The 15,162-nt window shown below is 48.5% G+C and overlaps 1 protein-coding gene across 2 annotated transcripts in view; it reads right to left on the bottom strand.

Annotated features, from left to right (window-relative positions):
• MSRA (methionine sulfoxide reductase A) overlaps nucleotides 1-15,162 on the bottom strand; it is a 984,506-nt gene that overhangs the window by 484,335 nt on the left and 485,009 nt on the right. The gene's annotated exons all lie outside the window — the stretch shown is intronic.

A 15,162-nucleotide genomic window follows, 5' to 3' on the forward strand; every position in this document is an offset into this window, starting at 1 on the left:
GTGATATGTTTCTGGAATCGCGAGACATCGGCTCTCTCCCCGTGATCAACGACTTGCGACCATCGTGGTGATTCACAAGGAAGGGAAGCCGCGGGATCGCTGCGCTTCTATAGGCCTATTTCGCTGCTAAATGCTGAGCCCAAGATCCTCGCAAAGTTGCTCGCTAACCGCTTGATAAAAGTCATCGGTGACCTGATCCATCCGGATAATCTGGTTTCATTCCACATCGTAATACAGCACTGAACTTGCGGCGCTTGCATGGCGTTCTCATGAGAGTAGCGTCACTGCGGGAACCGGCCATCTTGGCTTCCTTAGATGCTACGATGGCCTTTGATACAGTGGAATGGCCGTATCTTTGGGCCGCCCTTGCAAAGTTTGGTTTTGGTCCTGGTTTCATTGGCTGGGTGAAACTTTTGTATACGGAACCATTGGCCCAGATTGTGGTGAATGGTCGAGTTTCTGAGTCCTTTGTTCTTGGGAGGGGCACGCGGCAGTGATGTCCGTTGTCCCCGCTTCTTTTTGCCCTCGCCTTGGAACCTCTTGCGGCTTGGCTGCGGTGGGAGCTATCGATGAAGGGTATTCGGTGGACCCCAGACTTTGAGGATCGAATATCACTCTATGCAGACGACATCTTGTTGTATCTCACGTCACCTCGGAAGTCGCTGATTGTACTGTTTGATGTGCTGAACTCGTTCGGGAGGAACTCCGGCCTTGTGATTAATTGGACTAAGTCCTGTGTCTATGTACTCTCTGGTGACGCTCCTCCTTTGCCGCGAGGTTGCCCCATGCAGGTGACGCAGACGGGATTTAAGTATTTAAGTATTACATTAGACCCCGGGGTCCGTTATGATCCTAATCTGCTTCCTCCGCTCCAACGGTTAAAATCTGACGTTGTGGCCTGGCGTAGACTGCCATTGTCCCCCCTCGGGCGTGCAGCTCTTTTTAAAATAATGTCCTTGCCGCGGTTTTTATACGCGCTTCAGGACACGTTTGATGTCATTCCGGCGAGCTATTTCCAGGAGTTGGAGAGTCTGCAGAGGCGGTTGATATGGGACGGGCGTTCGCGTATCGCCCTCGCCAAACTGACGCTTCCCTGGTATGACGGCGGTATCGCACTTCCAGATATTAGGCGATACTATTGGGCCTCTCAGCTGGGGGCGATTAATCATGCAATGTACGGTCCCGCGTGAAATCCTGCGTTTGCGATGGATAGGTGGCTGCTACCGGGTGGTGATTATAACAGGGCGCTCTATTCCAGATCTGCAGGACGGATACTTTCGGGACCCACTAAGATAGCGGTGCGAGTGTGGCAATGTGCGAATGCGGCAATGGGATGGAGGGATCGACTGACCCGGGCGACTCCGCTCTATGCATCTGACAGACTGGGCGGCTTGTGGCAGACGAAAGGTTTCGAGAAATGGGATATGATCGGTATTTGCAGGGTGAGTGATCTCTGGGCTAAGGGTAGGATTAAGACCTTTGAGGAGATGAAGGTAGAATACGAGCTGCGTGATAAGGAGTTCTTCCGTTATTTACAGTTCGCCACGCGTTAAGTTCGGTTTTTCCTGAAGGTTCTGTTTTCCCGGAATCATCTCCACTCGAAGATCGGGTGCTTGACGGATATGTTCCCGACAGCACTATTTCTTTGATATATAAGAAATTGATTAACGATCGAGTTGACCTGTTGGCGCACCTTAGAGAGGTCTGGACCAGTGACGGTCTAGAGTTGGATGACGAGGACTGGCAATCGGCGATATCCTCGCCTAAGGAGATCGCGATTCCGGCCCGTCTCCGACTCGTACAGCTTAAGATCCTGCATCGGATGTATGTGACTGGCCCTCGCATGATTCGTATGGGTTATGCTGTGGATGGGTTGTGTAAGCGTGGATGCGGTTTACTTGGTGCTTTCCTTCACATAATTTGGGAGTGTCCGGAAGTGGTAGTCTTCTGGAATCGAGTGCATGCGGTGATGGAGGAGGTCACGAGTGTTGCGCTGTCGCCTGAAGCCAGGCGTTGTTTGGTAAATGTTTGGGGACCAACTGATTATGATGTTGCGCAGACCCAGTGGGCGACCCTTGGGAATATGGTTGCCAAGAGAGATATTGCGCAGCTGTGGGGTTCCCAGAGACCGCCCACGGTCTCAGCATGGAAGGAGAACATGGACTGGTGTATGTTTAGAGAGAAGACGGTGTAGGTGGCGTGCGGCAGACCTAAGAAGTGGGGGAAAATCTGGGACCAATAGAACTCCAACCGGGGTGATATATGTACGCCTCCCCTCACTGATATTCCGGATGTTCCTCTTTCCCCCTGAACCCGACATTCCTAGTGTTGTTTAAACCTCAATGTGTTGTGACTTTGATTTCCCCTCTGCCCCCCCTCGCATTGATGATTTGTATCAAATTGCAATGCACTTTCCTTCCTCCCTGAACGCATATCCAGCTGTATTGCTTTTCATTTGCCTTATTTGTTTATGTTTTATTAATAATAAAAAGAGTTTTATAAAAAAAAAAGAATGAAATTATACTATCACAAAATGTGCCGCATAATGTGCCGTTTCTTTCCACATAATTTACTCAACCCTGCCGCATAATTTGTCCCTCCCCTGCTGCATAATTCCAGTGGCCTTGGGTATGACGTGCCTCATACATGCACACCATAACTAACACATTTCAGCTTTTTTTCAGTTTTCCATTCACTGAACGATAACGGACTTTTTACTTTGGGTTTTTTCAAAGAATTTCATGGGTTTGTCAGGATGTAGCACGACTTTCCGTGCCAGGAACGCAGAGCCTTGCAATATACAGACCACTGGTGCATTGAAACTAAGGCCCTGAAAGGGATGACATTAACCCTAGAAATGAGTTTGCAGAACGGGGAGGATGGGTGGGGCGGTGAGGAATCTATCACTAACTAATGTTTCTTACAGATATATCGTTACCGAAGGTAAGTAACTTGTTCATCTGAAAGAAACATGTTAGTGACAGATTCCTTACCTTAGAATAGATACCCCAGCAATACCAACCCCGGTGGTGGGTCTGCGAACCAAGATCACACCAGAAAGTCATGGAGAATAGAACGCCAAAGAAGCCGTCTCTCCGGACTTGAATGTTAAGGCAATAATACTTAGTAAAAGTGTGCAGCGAGGCCCACGTGGCTGCCTGACAGATGTCTTGCAGGGGGACACCACGTCCCAATGCCGTAGTAGGTGCTATCGCCCTGGTAGAATGGGTGTGCAACCCCACTGGAGGTTCCTTTTTAGCCTGAGAATAACAGGCCTTGATACACAAGACAACCCAGCGGGAGATAGTCCTCTTATGTACAGCCCATCCTTTCTTGGGGCCTGTGTAGCAACAAAGAGCTGGTCATCCACCTGGAACTGTTGTGTGTGATTCAGGTAGAATGAGAGCGCACATTTTGGGTCCAGACAGTGGAGCCTCTCTTCCTCTCTGGAAGGGTGCGGAGGCGTAAAGAAAGTGGGCAAGTTGATAGTCTGCCCGATGTGGAAGGCAGTGACAACTTTTGGCAAGAAGGAAGGACAAGTGCGAAGCACAACCTTGTCCGGATGGACCGACAGAAAAGGAGGCTTACAGGAAAGAGCCTGGAGCTCACTCACGCGCCTAGCGGAAGTGATGGCAACCAGGAAAGCAGTCTTCAAAGGCAATAAGCAAATAGGACAGTTGTGAAGCGGCTCTAGAGGAGCGCACCTCAAATAGGTAAGAACCAGATTCGAGTCCCACTGCGGCATCACAAATGGAATAGGAAATTCCAACGCGCAGAAGTGATGACATTGCGCGTTCCCTTCGGTAGCGAATAGATCTAACCAAGGCTCGCCCCACTGTTAAGAGAGACCTTGCACCACCTCCGAGTGAAGATGCCATTCGTGATCCATCATGCATCTGCGGCTGAGTTTGTCCGCCCTGGTGTTCAAAGAACCTGCCAAGTGTTGAACCGTGAAGGAAATGCCTTGACGATCCAGCCCTGTCCAGAGACGCAGAGCCTCCTGACATAGGGTCCACGACCCCACCCCACCTTGTTAGTTGCATTACCACATGGCGGTGGTATTGTCTGTGAACACCTGCACTACTCTCCCTTTGACAGAGAGAAGGAATGCTTTCAGTGCAAGTAGGATCACCCGGAGCTCCAGAGGCTGATATGGAGCCTGGACTCCGCCGGAGACCAGAGGCTTCTGATCTCTGCCTCTCCCATGTGGCTGCCCCATCCCAGGAGGGACGGATCCGTCACCACTGTGTGCTCCAGTTGGGGAAGGGAGAGGGATCTGCCGCTGACCCAATGCTGGTTCGTGAGCCACCACTGCAACTATTGTGCAGTGCCCTCCGAGATCTGGACGGATTCAGACAGGTCCCCTTGATGCTGCGCCCACTGGAACTTCAGGTCTCACTGCAGAGCCCGCATATGCCATCTGGCATGATTGGTCAGCAGGATGCAGGAGGCCATGAGGCACAGCAGCCTCAAGGTCATCCTGACCGAAACTCAGGACAAGGGCCGAAAGATCAGAATCATAGCCCGAATGTCCCAGACTCGCTGCTCGGGAGGATAAATCCGAAACTGCACCATGTCCAGTACCGCTCTGATGAAGAGGAGCTTCTGAGAGGGAATCAGGTGCGACTTTGGCATGTTGATGGAGAACCCCAGCAAATGCAGGAGGTCGGCCGTAGTCTGGAGGTGGTAGACTGAAGCCCCTGATTTGCGCAGATGAGCTGCGACCACTGCCGTCACTTACGTGAACACCCGAGGGGCGCTGGTAAGGCCAAAAGGGAGCACAGTGAATTGTAAGTACTCGTGGCCTACCGTGAACCGCAGGTAATGCCGGTGGGCTGGCAGGACGGGGATATGAAAATAAGCATCCTGCAAGTCCAACGCTACCAACAAGTCTTGTGGGTCTAGGGCAGACAAGACCTGAGCACGTGTGAGCATCTTGAACTTCTCCTTCCGGAGGAAGCGATTGACATTCAGAAGGTGTAAGATAGGAAGCAGGCCCTTGTGCTTCTTTGGAACCAGGAAGTAGTCGGAGTAACAGCCACAACCTACTTCTGGCGTCGGAACATGCTCGATTGCCCCCTTGGCCAAGAGGGCCACAACTTCCTGCTGGAGAAGTGCCAAGTGGTCCCCCGACTTGCGGTGGGACTGAGGTGACATGGCTGGAGGGGTAGTCGCGAAGGGGAGGGAGTAGCCCCGTTGGACTATCTGCAGAACCCACCTGTCCGAAGTGATGGTGTGCCAGTGGGGGAACTGATAGCAAATCCTGCCATGCACTGGCATTAGGTGGGCCTGAAACACCGGACTAGGAAGGTTTGGAGGCAGTGGCTGCAGGGGAGGTGGTGGACTGATCAGCCCGCTGGCCCCGTGACCCATCTCTGCAGGTCCCACGTCTGTGGCTGCGCTGAGACTGTTGCTGCGCAGGCCTGTGGCTCTGAAACAAACGTGTTTGGGTGCCCCTTCCTTTGCCACGAAAGGAGCGAAAAGCAGAAATGGAAGGAGTGCGCATGGCCGAAAGGCTTAAGGACCGGGTCAACGCACTGTCTGCCTTGTCACCAAAAAGGAGAGTGCCATCAAAGGGCATGTCCATCAGAGTGTTCTGGACATCCCCGGAAAAGCCAGTCGCCTCAGCCAGGCGTGGCGGCGTAGCGCCACTGTCGTGGAAATCGCCCTGCCCAGCGATTCGGCGGTGTCAAGGCCACAATGAATCATGAACTTGGCTGTGTCTCTCTCCTCAGCAATAGCTTGAGAGAGTACTGTCCGGGCCTCCTCCGGACACTGAGGCAGCACCTACACAACCGTGTCCCACACAGAATGGGAATAACTGCCCAAGAGGCATGCGGTGTTCACAGACCGCAGGCCTGAACTGGTGGAAGTAAAAATGTTCTTCCCAAATTGTTCCAGTTTCTTGGATTCCCTGTCTGGAGGTGCGGAAGGGAATGTGCTTGGGGACGCAGAGGCTTGGACAACCAAGCTTTCAGGGGTAGGGTGTTGGGAGAGGAAAATAGGGTCGCCTGGTGCCTGGCGATGGCGTCGGGCCACATTCTTATCCACAGGAACCCCTGTGTTGGGCCTGGACCAGGTGCCCAAAAGAACATGCGAAAGTGGGTCATTGTAGGGCAGCAGGGGCTCAGTAGAGAAAGACACCGGCCAAAGCACTTCTTTCAAGAGGTTAGTCCTGACAGCCTTTGTAAGGAGCTCGAGGTGGAGAGCCTCGGCCGCCCTACGCAACACCACAGAATATGTACCACCCTCCTCCATAGCCACAGTAGGAGGAGACAGTGTGCCAGGTTCTGGAGTAAAATCCAGGTCACCTGCATCCTCCAAATCCTCCTCCCAGTCTGAGTCTAACTCGCACTGGGCTGTGAGAGGGTCCTCAGACCTCTCCCAGAACTCCCCGTCCTTCACAACCTGCCAGGCAGGTAGAAAAGAAGGAGGTGGATGGAGAAAGGGATAGAAATTCCCCATCGGCGTCGGAATCAGCATCGATCTACACCGGTCCGGCACCGTCTCCACGTCGGGGTGGCCGTTCGTCGGGGAACCGGCCGACGCCGGCTGCGGCGACGTCGATGTCGGTGGAGGTCGGACTAGGCCAACTGACATCGGCTGGGATCCATGCGTGGATCCATGGGGGTCTCTCGGCGTCAGGACCGGAGTCGTCGACGACGTCGGGGCCGGAGCCGATGACGTAGAAGAGCGAGGAACCCCAGTCAGACCTGCGGAGCCCAAAGGCGTGCTGACAGGGCCAGACGGACCAAAGATGCGTGCCATGGCTGATAGGAACTCCTGCAGCTGGGCCGGGGTCGCCAATGGACCCGGAAAGGGCTCTGCCGGAGCCACGACGGAGACGCCACCAGCACCCTCAGCCGTGTTGGGGGATAGGCTAGGGGAAGGCGAAGAGCGACGCGCTTCTTCGACTTCTCGTGCTTTGCCTTACCTGACTCAGAATGCAAAGACTTCGTCGAACGATGGTGGTGGTGGCTCCGCGACCGGTGCCTCGACCTCCCACGGGACTGGGACCTCGAACGGCGCGGCCGAGCTCCGGGCCTCCAGCAACTTACGAGGCCGCTCCCGCAAAGTTTTCGGAGCCAGGGCCCAGCATTTGGGGCACGACTCCGAGCCGTGGTCGTACCCCAGGCATAAGAGACACTACCGGTGCGGGTCCATCACCGACATCATGTGGGGACAAGCCGCGCAAGATTTCAAACCGGGCATCTCTACACACCAGGAGTCAAAGACTGAAAAGTTAAAAGTCCCCAAAAACTCAGTCAAAAATTGTCTGGGGGTGCCGCTCTCTCCGGATCTGCGCTTGCCGGCGCGGAAAAAGAAAGCACTGACGTCAGCGCACGTTGGCGCGTCTAAGTAGCTCCAGCGGCGTCATCTCGGCAACTACGATGCCAAAGACGTACGCGGAGCCGCACGACGACGCTTACCGACGCGCAGGGGTACTGCTGACAAAAACTTTCCGGATCCAGTCTGACGCCTGGGGGTAATTCTAAGGTAAGGAATCTATCACTAACGTGTTTCTTTCAGATTTAGTATAGTGCTAGAAAGCAAATCCTTCTAAGCTTCTGCCCATTGTGCAGATTGATCACAATGTGCCAAAGTTATCATCAAATGATCTCTTTGTTTGCTTCCTCTTTCTTAACTGCTTCCCCCTTGATGGATCTGCATGAACTTAAAATACCAAAAGAAGGCTAAACAGGCCAATTCTCTGCCAAATTTCATGCAGATCCATCAAATGTTGCCAACATTGTTAGTAAATCACATATATTTTTTTACTCTCTTCTCTTTCAACTTGGCCCCACCCTGTCGGATCTTCATGAAAGCTGAAATATCTATGTGGGGTGTAACTTGCTATCTACCTGCTGCATCTGATGCAGTTTCATCAGACAGCAGCATAGTTATAGGCAAAGCTAAAGTTTATTAGCCCAACCTTTTAACTTTGCACCTACTTGATTGATTGCTACAAAATATGACACAACAATAGAAACTAATATAGGCTTATGCCACATTTTGTGTAGATTCATCACACATTGTCAAATGTATTAGCAAATGAACATGTTTGCCCTCGCCTTTTAAAATTGGTCCTTTTTGATGACTATGCACAAATTTGAAATTACTAAGAGCTCAGATGAAAAAGAATAGATTCCTTACCATCAGGAAATTTAGAAGGCTCCAATCTTACTCCACAAACCCTCCTTGTGCACTAACTGGTAAACGCACTGATAAAATCAGAGCTAGATTATTGCAAGGCTTTGTACAGAGACCTACTAAATAACTTGATTGCCAAACTCCAGAAACTGATTTTTCGGTTACAAAAAGGCTGAAGAACTCTGACAATGTGGCCAAAGCCATGTGGTTTGTACACTGGACGTTAACTTTCCCCAATCCTATCCACATCACCAGCATATGCTATAAACAGTTAAGTACCTCAAGAATTTTATTTGGAGTGCAATTATGATTTAGCTGTATTCTGTCCCAAAATGTTCTAAAGATTAAAATGTTGTATTATAAACCATGACCCAGAGCTTAATTTAAGCTGGTGGTTTCTGGTGCTTGGCACCAGCATTTAATAATCAACACCTGCGCTTATGACAGACTGCCACATGGTGGCGTTGTCTGTCTCGCTTAGAGACAAGCATAACAACAGTTGTTTGTAAATTCAATATACATTTAAAATGACTTGTAACTGCCACCAAAGCAATTTTTATAGCTTTTGTGACCTGGAATAGGCAGAATTGTTACATTTGTAGGAGTGTGATGGTTAGTAGTTCTGGTGACACTGTAATTGGCAGAGCAGACAGTGGCAATGGGCGGTGCAAATGGAAGTAGGCCTTGGTACTTATATTTTTACAAATTAAGAATTGCCATGATCCAATTAAATACAACTACCCTTTTCTTTAACTTAAATCATATGGATAGAATACCTTGTAAAATGTTAAGCACAGTTGTGAAAACTACATTTCATTCCCCAGTAAATCATTTATAGGGTGAATTTTTCATTAGATCAATCTGACACAATGCCACTCATTCTGATTCCATCTCACAGACATGGTGGAACTTGTGGGGGGTGGTGGAGTTGGGAGGAGAACCCTGGTAAATTCTTTCTCATGCTCAGTAACTTACAGATCCTGTTGCAGGAAACATCTTCTAAATCAATCTAATAAGCAACAACAGGTCTGTTAATTGATGTAGATCCTGCAAAACATGGAGACCATTCCTCTACATACGCCCCAAGGTTTTCTCTGAGATAGCACATTAGCAGTATTCTTATAATAGATCAATGCTACCAATTAAGTCCCTGCGAATAAACCACCTCATCCCAAGTCAGTGGGTTGAAGGTGGCTTTTGTTCACTCAACGCACACCTGGATGCACCCAGCAGATGCACTGAACACTTGAGGATGCAATATCCTCCAGGATAGCGAAGGTCGATTTTAAGTAACGTTTATGCTACTCGTAAGGAGCAGCTCCATCAACCCAGCTAGAGTCAGACCTTGCAACGCTTTTCCTCCTGATTAACAATTATAGATCCTCCTTCCAACACCGAGTGAGGGATCAACAGCCACAAGGCAACCTATATAGAGAGCTGATTAAGTTTGTTTAGTACTCACTCAGTGTGCTACTAAAATTAGTCCGCATATCAACCTGCAACAATATTGACTCAGATATCAACTTACACACTATCGTCAAAGTAGACGTGGCTTCAGAACAGTAAATCTGCACTCCCAAATCTACACTTATCTTCACAACATTGTGGAAGCAAATATATTGGAGTCTATATTGTTGGAGTTCGATATTTTTGTGGTCGATATTTTGATATACAACACCTATGGAAATATAAATAATTTTGATTTCTCCTAGCATATCAATAGCCCCACAGATTACTTTACTCAAAAGCTAGTCCTCCTTTTCTCTGAAAATGATGAAATCATTGATCTTGGTCAGAACATGATTCAGTGCTGTTTCAGCAGCCCTTGTGAGAAGATGAACCCTCCCTTCTCAGTTCCTATCATTAACAAGTTACATCTCACCTACCAGAGTCCCAGCTTCTAGACTTTAATCTTCAACACCACTGAACAGTTGTGTCACAAGCTGGAAGATGCTTTTTCTATCTCCATGGAATAATAAGGGGCCAATTATGATGAAAGAAGAAGGGTCAATGGTAGAGGTTAGGAAAATCCACTAATTTGTAAGTCATTTATAAAAAACATATTACGTTATATAAAACAGGTATGTTCCTTGCCAAGTAGACACTTATGTCAACCATAGTTGATAAGATAATGAACTTGATCAGGACCATAATTAACACGCTTCATAACTTTGTGTTCTTACTCTCGATGTTTCTAAAACGCTGGTATGCCAAAAGCTGAATAATGAATTAAACACATTTGCCAATTCAACAATTCTAAATATGACTCAGGGAATCACGGTAAATGACAAATATCTGCTAAAACCAATATTTCCCAAATGAAACTATTACACTGGAAGGGCACTTGACTCTCTTCTGGTGGTGATCTCTCTTTGGTGTATTCTCACTATAGGATCCTTTAAACGTGTAGCCTGTGGAAAAGAAATAGGCAACTCTGAATCTTCAAAGCAACCTTGAGCCAAAGCTGGTTTGACTTATTAAGGAACAACTGTCCACCTCTGAAGGTATGTTTTTGTAAAACCATTGACAGCGCCTTCAGGGAAGGACCCATTGACTATTCCATAAAAAGGCAAGCCTAACCCCGCTGATTAAACTACCCTCTCTAGATCCGCTAATACTAGCCACTTACTAACAGATTGTCAACTTAGTTGTCATCTAGTAAACAACTGTCAGGCAATTTTTAGGGCTAGGAATGTTATGTTATGTTATCTTAAAAGTACTTTTATAGCGCACTTACACCAAGCGGTTTCATGGCGCTGTGAGCACAGGGTGGGCAAAACATTAAGACAGTGTAGTAGATTTAAGAAGGATCAGAAAAGGAAATGTTATGCATGGGCTTGACGAAACAGTAAAGTTTTCAGAAGGGATCTAAAGTGGGGATAAGAAGGAGTGAGTCTCAGCTCCAGGGGCAGTGCATTTCACCAAGACGGGGCAAGAAATGAAAATCTGAGACCGCCGTGTTTTTTACGGTTAAATGTGGGGGTGGTAAGAAGGGCCAGGTGAGAAGAGCGAAGATGACGCAAGGGAGAGTAACGGTGGAGAAGAGAGGATATAAAAACAGGAGCAAGTCCGGCCAGGGCTTTAAAAATCAAGCAGCCACGTTTGAATTCGCTGCGTTTGGCCACTGGAAGCCAGTGAAGGGATTTGAGTAAGGGACGAACATGGAAGTGTCTGGGCTGATGGAAGACTAGTCTCGCGGCCTGATTTTGCACTAGCTGAAGACGATTCAGCTGGTACGCCGGGATGCCAACATAGAGGGATTCAGACACTCTGTTCATCACCACCCCCTTTTCTGAAACATAGAGGGAGTTGGCATAATCAATCCTAGAGACTACCAGGGCCAGCAAAGCCAGGGTTAGGGCCTCCATGGTTAAAAATCGAGAGATCTTCCGGATTTTCCGAAGATGAAAAAAACAGGAGTATACCACGGCACTAATTTGAGGCTTCATGGAGAGGTCCTTACTAATGATAACTCCTAAGCTTTTTACTGAATTGACAGGGCAAGGAGGGGAACCAAGGCCAGAAGTCCAAAAACTAGAGTTCCAGGGATTGGAAGTACCTCCGAACAAGACCAACTCGGTCTTGTAGGGGTTAAGCTTTAGGTGGTTGTCTTCCATCCAATTACTGATGAGACATAAGGTAGACTGGAAATTATAAATAGATTGTTCGGAGGAGTCAATATCAAAGACCAGCTGGATATCATCAGCGTAGTTGAATGCAGTGACATTGCACCCCCGCAGAGCCCGAATGAGGGAAGTCAGGTATAGATTGAAAAGTAGGGGGGAAGGGAAGAGCCCTGGGGGACGCCACATGACAGCTTGACCTTGTCCGCTGAGAAGTTGGAAAGACGCACAGCCTGATGACGGTTGCTCAGAAAAGAGCGAATCCAGCCAAGAGCCGGCCCCCGGACGCCGGCATCGCCGACACGGTCGACCAAATATCATGGTCGACCGTGTCGAAGGCAGCCGACAAATCCAGGAGCACCAAGGCCTGGTTGATCCCAAGGTCCGCTCCTTTCCTCAACTCCTCCATCACTGACAAGATGACTGACTCAGTCGAATGGGCCGGTCTGAACCCAGCCTGACGAGGGTCGAGAAACTGGGTGCGTTCAATGAACGAACTCAAGAAGTTGGTGACATGGGTCTCAAGTACTTTACTGAGGTAGGGGAGCAGGGAGATGGGACGGAAATTGCTCATAAGAGAGGGGTCCGCAGTAGGTTTCTTTAAAATGGGTATCACTTCGGCTGTTTTGAAGGAATCAGGGACCAGGCCAAGCCAGAGGGATTTATTAAGAAGTGCCAGGGGGGGTTTGGGACAAACAGTAAAGACCTCACGTAGAATATGGGGGGGGGGCAGCAATCCGTAGGTGAGCAAGAGCCCACCTTTTTTAGTAAGGCAAGAAATTCCTCCTCAGAAATTGGGGGGTAGCTGGTCCACTGTGTGAGAGTTGCAAATGTTAAATGTTGGGGCAACTGTGAGTGTAGAGGATGGTGTGCGACGGGGAATACTCTCTTTGAATTTTGCAATTTTTTCCACAAAAAAGGAATTAAGGGAGTCACATAATTCTTGGGAGGAAGGAGGTTTAATAGAAACTCCGTCAGGGTGTGAAAGTTCTTCCACTATGGAAAAAATATATTTTGCCTTGGAAGCGGAGTCAGTAATCCTCTTGGAAAAGTACAAGGTTTTAGCGTGGAGGATGGACAGTTTATAGTCTTTAAGCTGGGCCATGAATAGCACTTTTTCCTTAGGGGCGTAGTTAAGCCTCCAGCTCCGTTCGGCCCGTCTAAGTGTACGTTTTTTATGCTTTTAATTCATCCGAGAACCATCTCTGGGCGTCGTGGGGGCGCTTTAATTTAAGGCGTTTAAATGGCGCCACAATATTACTAGCTGAATCAAGCCAATGCCTCACGCTGGTAGCCTGGGTGTTCAGGGAATCCAGTTCGACGGGGGAAGAGGCGCTGAGTAAGGAGCAAAATTTATCAAGATCAGCCCTGTTCCAGTTCCTGGCCAGGAGGTTCCCCGTAGGTGTTTGGCTGGTATGGGGGGGGGGGGAAAGGCCAGGGAGAACGTAATAATGAAGTGGTCAGACCACGAGCAGGGAGAGATGAGAGGTAGGGAGATGTCCAAATTGGACGTCCAGACCTGGTCTAGAACGTGGCCTTTAATATGCGTTGCCGACTGGATATATTGAATACAATTCATGCCCGCTAAGAGATCCGTGAAGGCAGAGGAGTATTTGTTCTCCCTAGCATCTGAGGGCCAATAGTTAAAATCGCTGATGATCAGCATTTTCGAGTTATTGATCACCAGTTGGGAAAGCATATCGCCAAAAAGCGATGGAAAGCCAGCCATGTGTTGGGGAGGGCGATAAACAAGAACACATATAAGGGGGGGAGAGGGAGGAGTCGAGTCTTAGGATGAGGTAGTCGACTGAAGGAATACCAACAGCCTCTAGGGACGAAAACCTGGTTGGGTGCCTAACAATGGCTGCGACCCCCCCACCGGGCTTACCAGAGGGTCTATTGGACTGGAGGATATAATAGCCCGGGGGCACCGCCGACAAAATGTCAGGGGTCGACTCCTCATTGAGCCAGGTTTCCGTCACAAAGAGTATGTCAGGCTTCTCTGAATCTAATAAATGAAAAATCTCTAACTGGTGTTTGGCCAGCGAGCGGGTGTTTAAATAAATAACAGTCAGAATCGGGCTGGCCACTCTTTTAGTTAAAGGGGATGGGGGTTCGCAGGGGCCATGCGGGCAGGAGGGGACTGAGCAACAGGTAGGAGAGATGTTAATTCCTGAAGATCAGGAATGGTATAGAGAAGGTGCTTGATGCTTTTGGGGTATGCATGCATTTTAGGTGCCAAGTTAACTGGAATACAAAGCCAGCATTCTATTTCTCTAGAACTTGTGAGAGGAGCAGGAGAGGTAGATGGTATAAATCAATCTGTCAAAAGATATTCCCTTGAAACCCTCCAGTTCCCATTATTAAGATGACAGATTCAAGCAATTGAGCCTGAGGATAAACCTGGAATCCCACTTAGTGCAAGGATTTCAGTTCACCGGAGAAGAGAAAACAATCTCTAATTGGAGGAACAAGGGAGCTTGCTCAGCACTCCCCCATATTTCCAGCGATAGATACAGCATAGAGCAGGGCGGCCCAGTGAACATACCCTGTCAGGAGATGATGAGGTCCCATTGTCACCCAGATTGTTTGGGGCATTATAATAAAGGTTTGGGGCATAGAATCTGCACTTGTTTGAATCCAAAGACAAAGCATTGCTTCCCAAGCTCTGCAGCTTTTGAGCCACACTGATTTATTTGATTCTATCGCTCTTGTACCAAGAATAGTTGAGGTGATCGTGGAGAGTGAGCTGAAGTGCTGCTCATTAATTGTTGATTGCCCCCATTCTGGCACCGACTGAAGCAGCCTCCTGCACTATTTTTTAAGGAACTGCTTTCCTCTGTGCAGTGTCTCTTTCCCTATGGTCATTAAAGCAGCTGGAGTGCAGCGGAGAGGTCTTTCTAGATAAACAGCTCTGCAGATCTTCTATGTTGAAAAGATACACTCATTAGTGAAAGTCATGCAACCTTTTTCACATGATATTCAAATGACATTCTAACAATATTACATTTCTTACAAGATGGATTTGAGTTTGGTCTCCAAGTGTAATACTTGTGGAGATGTAAGTACCTCTAAGGTATTTTGGGGGCAGTGGATGTGCTCCCAACAAGAAATATTTAATGCCCATTTTGCTCTGTAGCTTCTCGTTTGCAAGATCACAGCTTGGAATTCCTCCTTACCATTAAGAAACTTGCAATCACATCCCCTCTCACATCTGGATAGCACTAATAGGAAGTTCCTGACTGTGAAGTCCATATTCCTTGTGGCTGTTACATGTGTTAGACACTTGAAGGACACTGGGTCTGTGCAAAAATCTATCTGTCCAGTTTAAAATCCCCAGATCTTTGCTTTTTGAATCCCTGAATTTAGAACTCTCTGGGAGGCTGGT

The sequence above is a fragment of the Lissotriton helveticus genome, chromosome 6 (assembly GCF_964261635.1).
Source record: "Lissotriton helveticus chromosome 6, aLisHel1.1, whole genome shotgun sequence".
Lineage (NCBI taxonomy): Eukaryota > Metazoa > Chordata > Amphibia > Caudata > Salamandridae > Lissotriton > Lissotriton helveticus.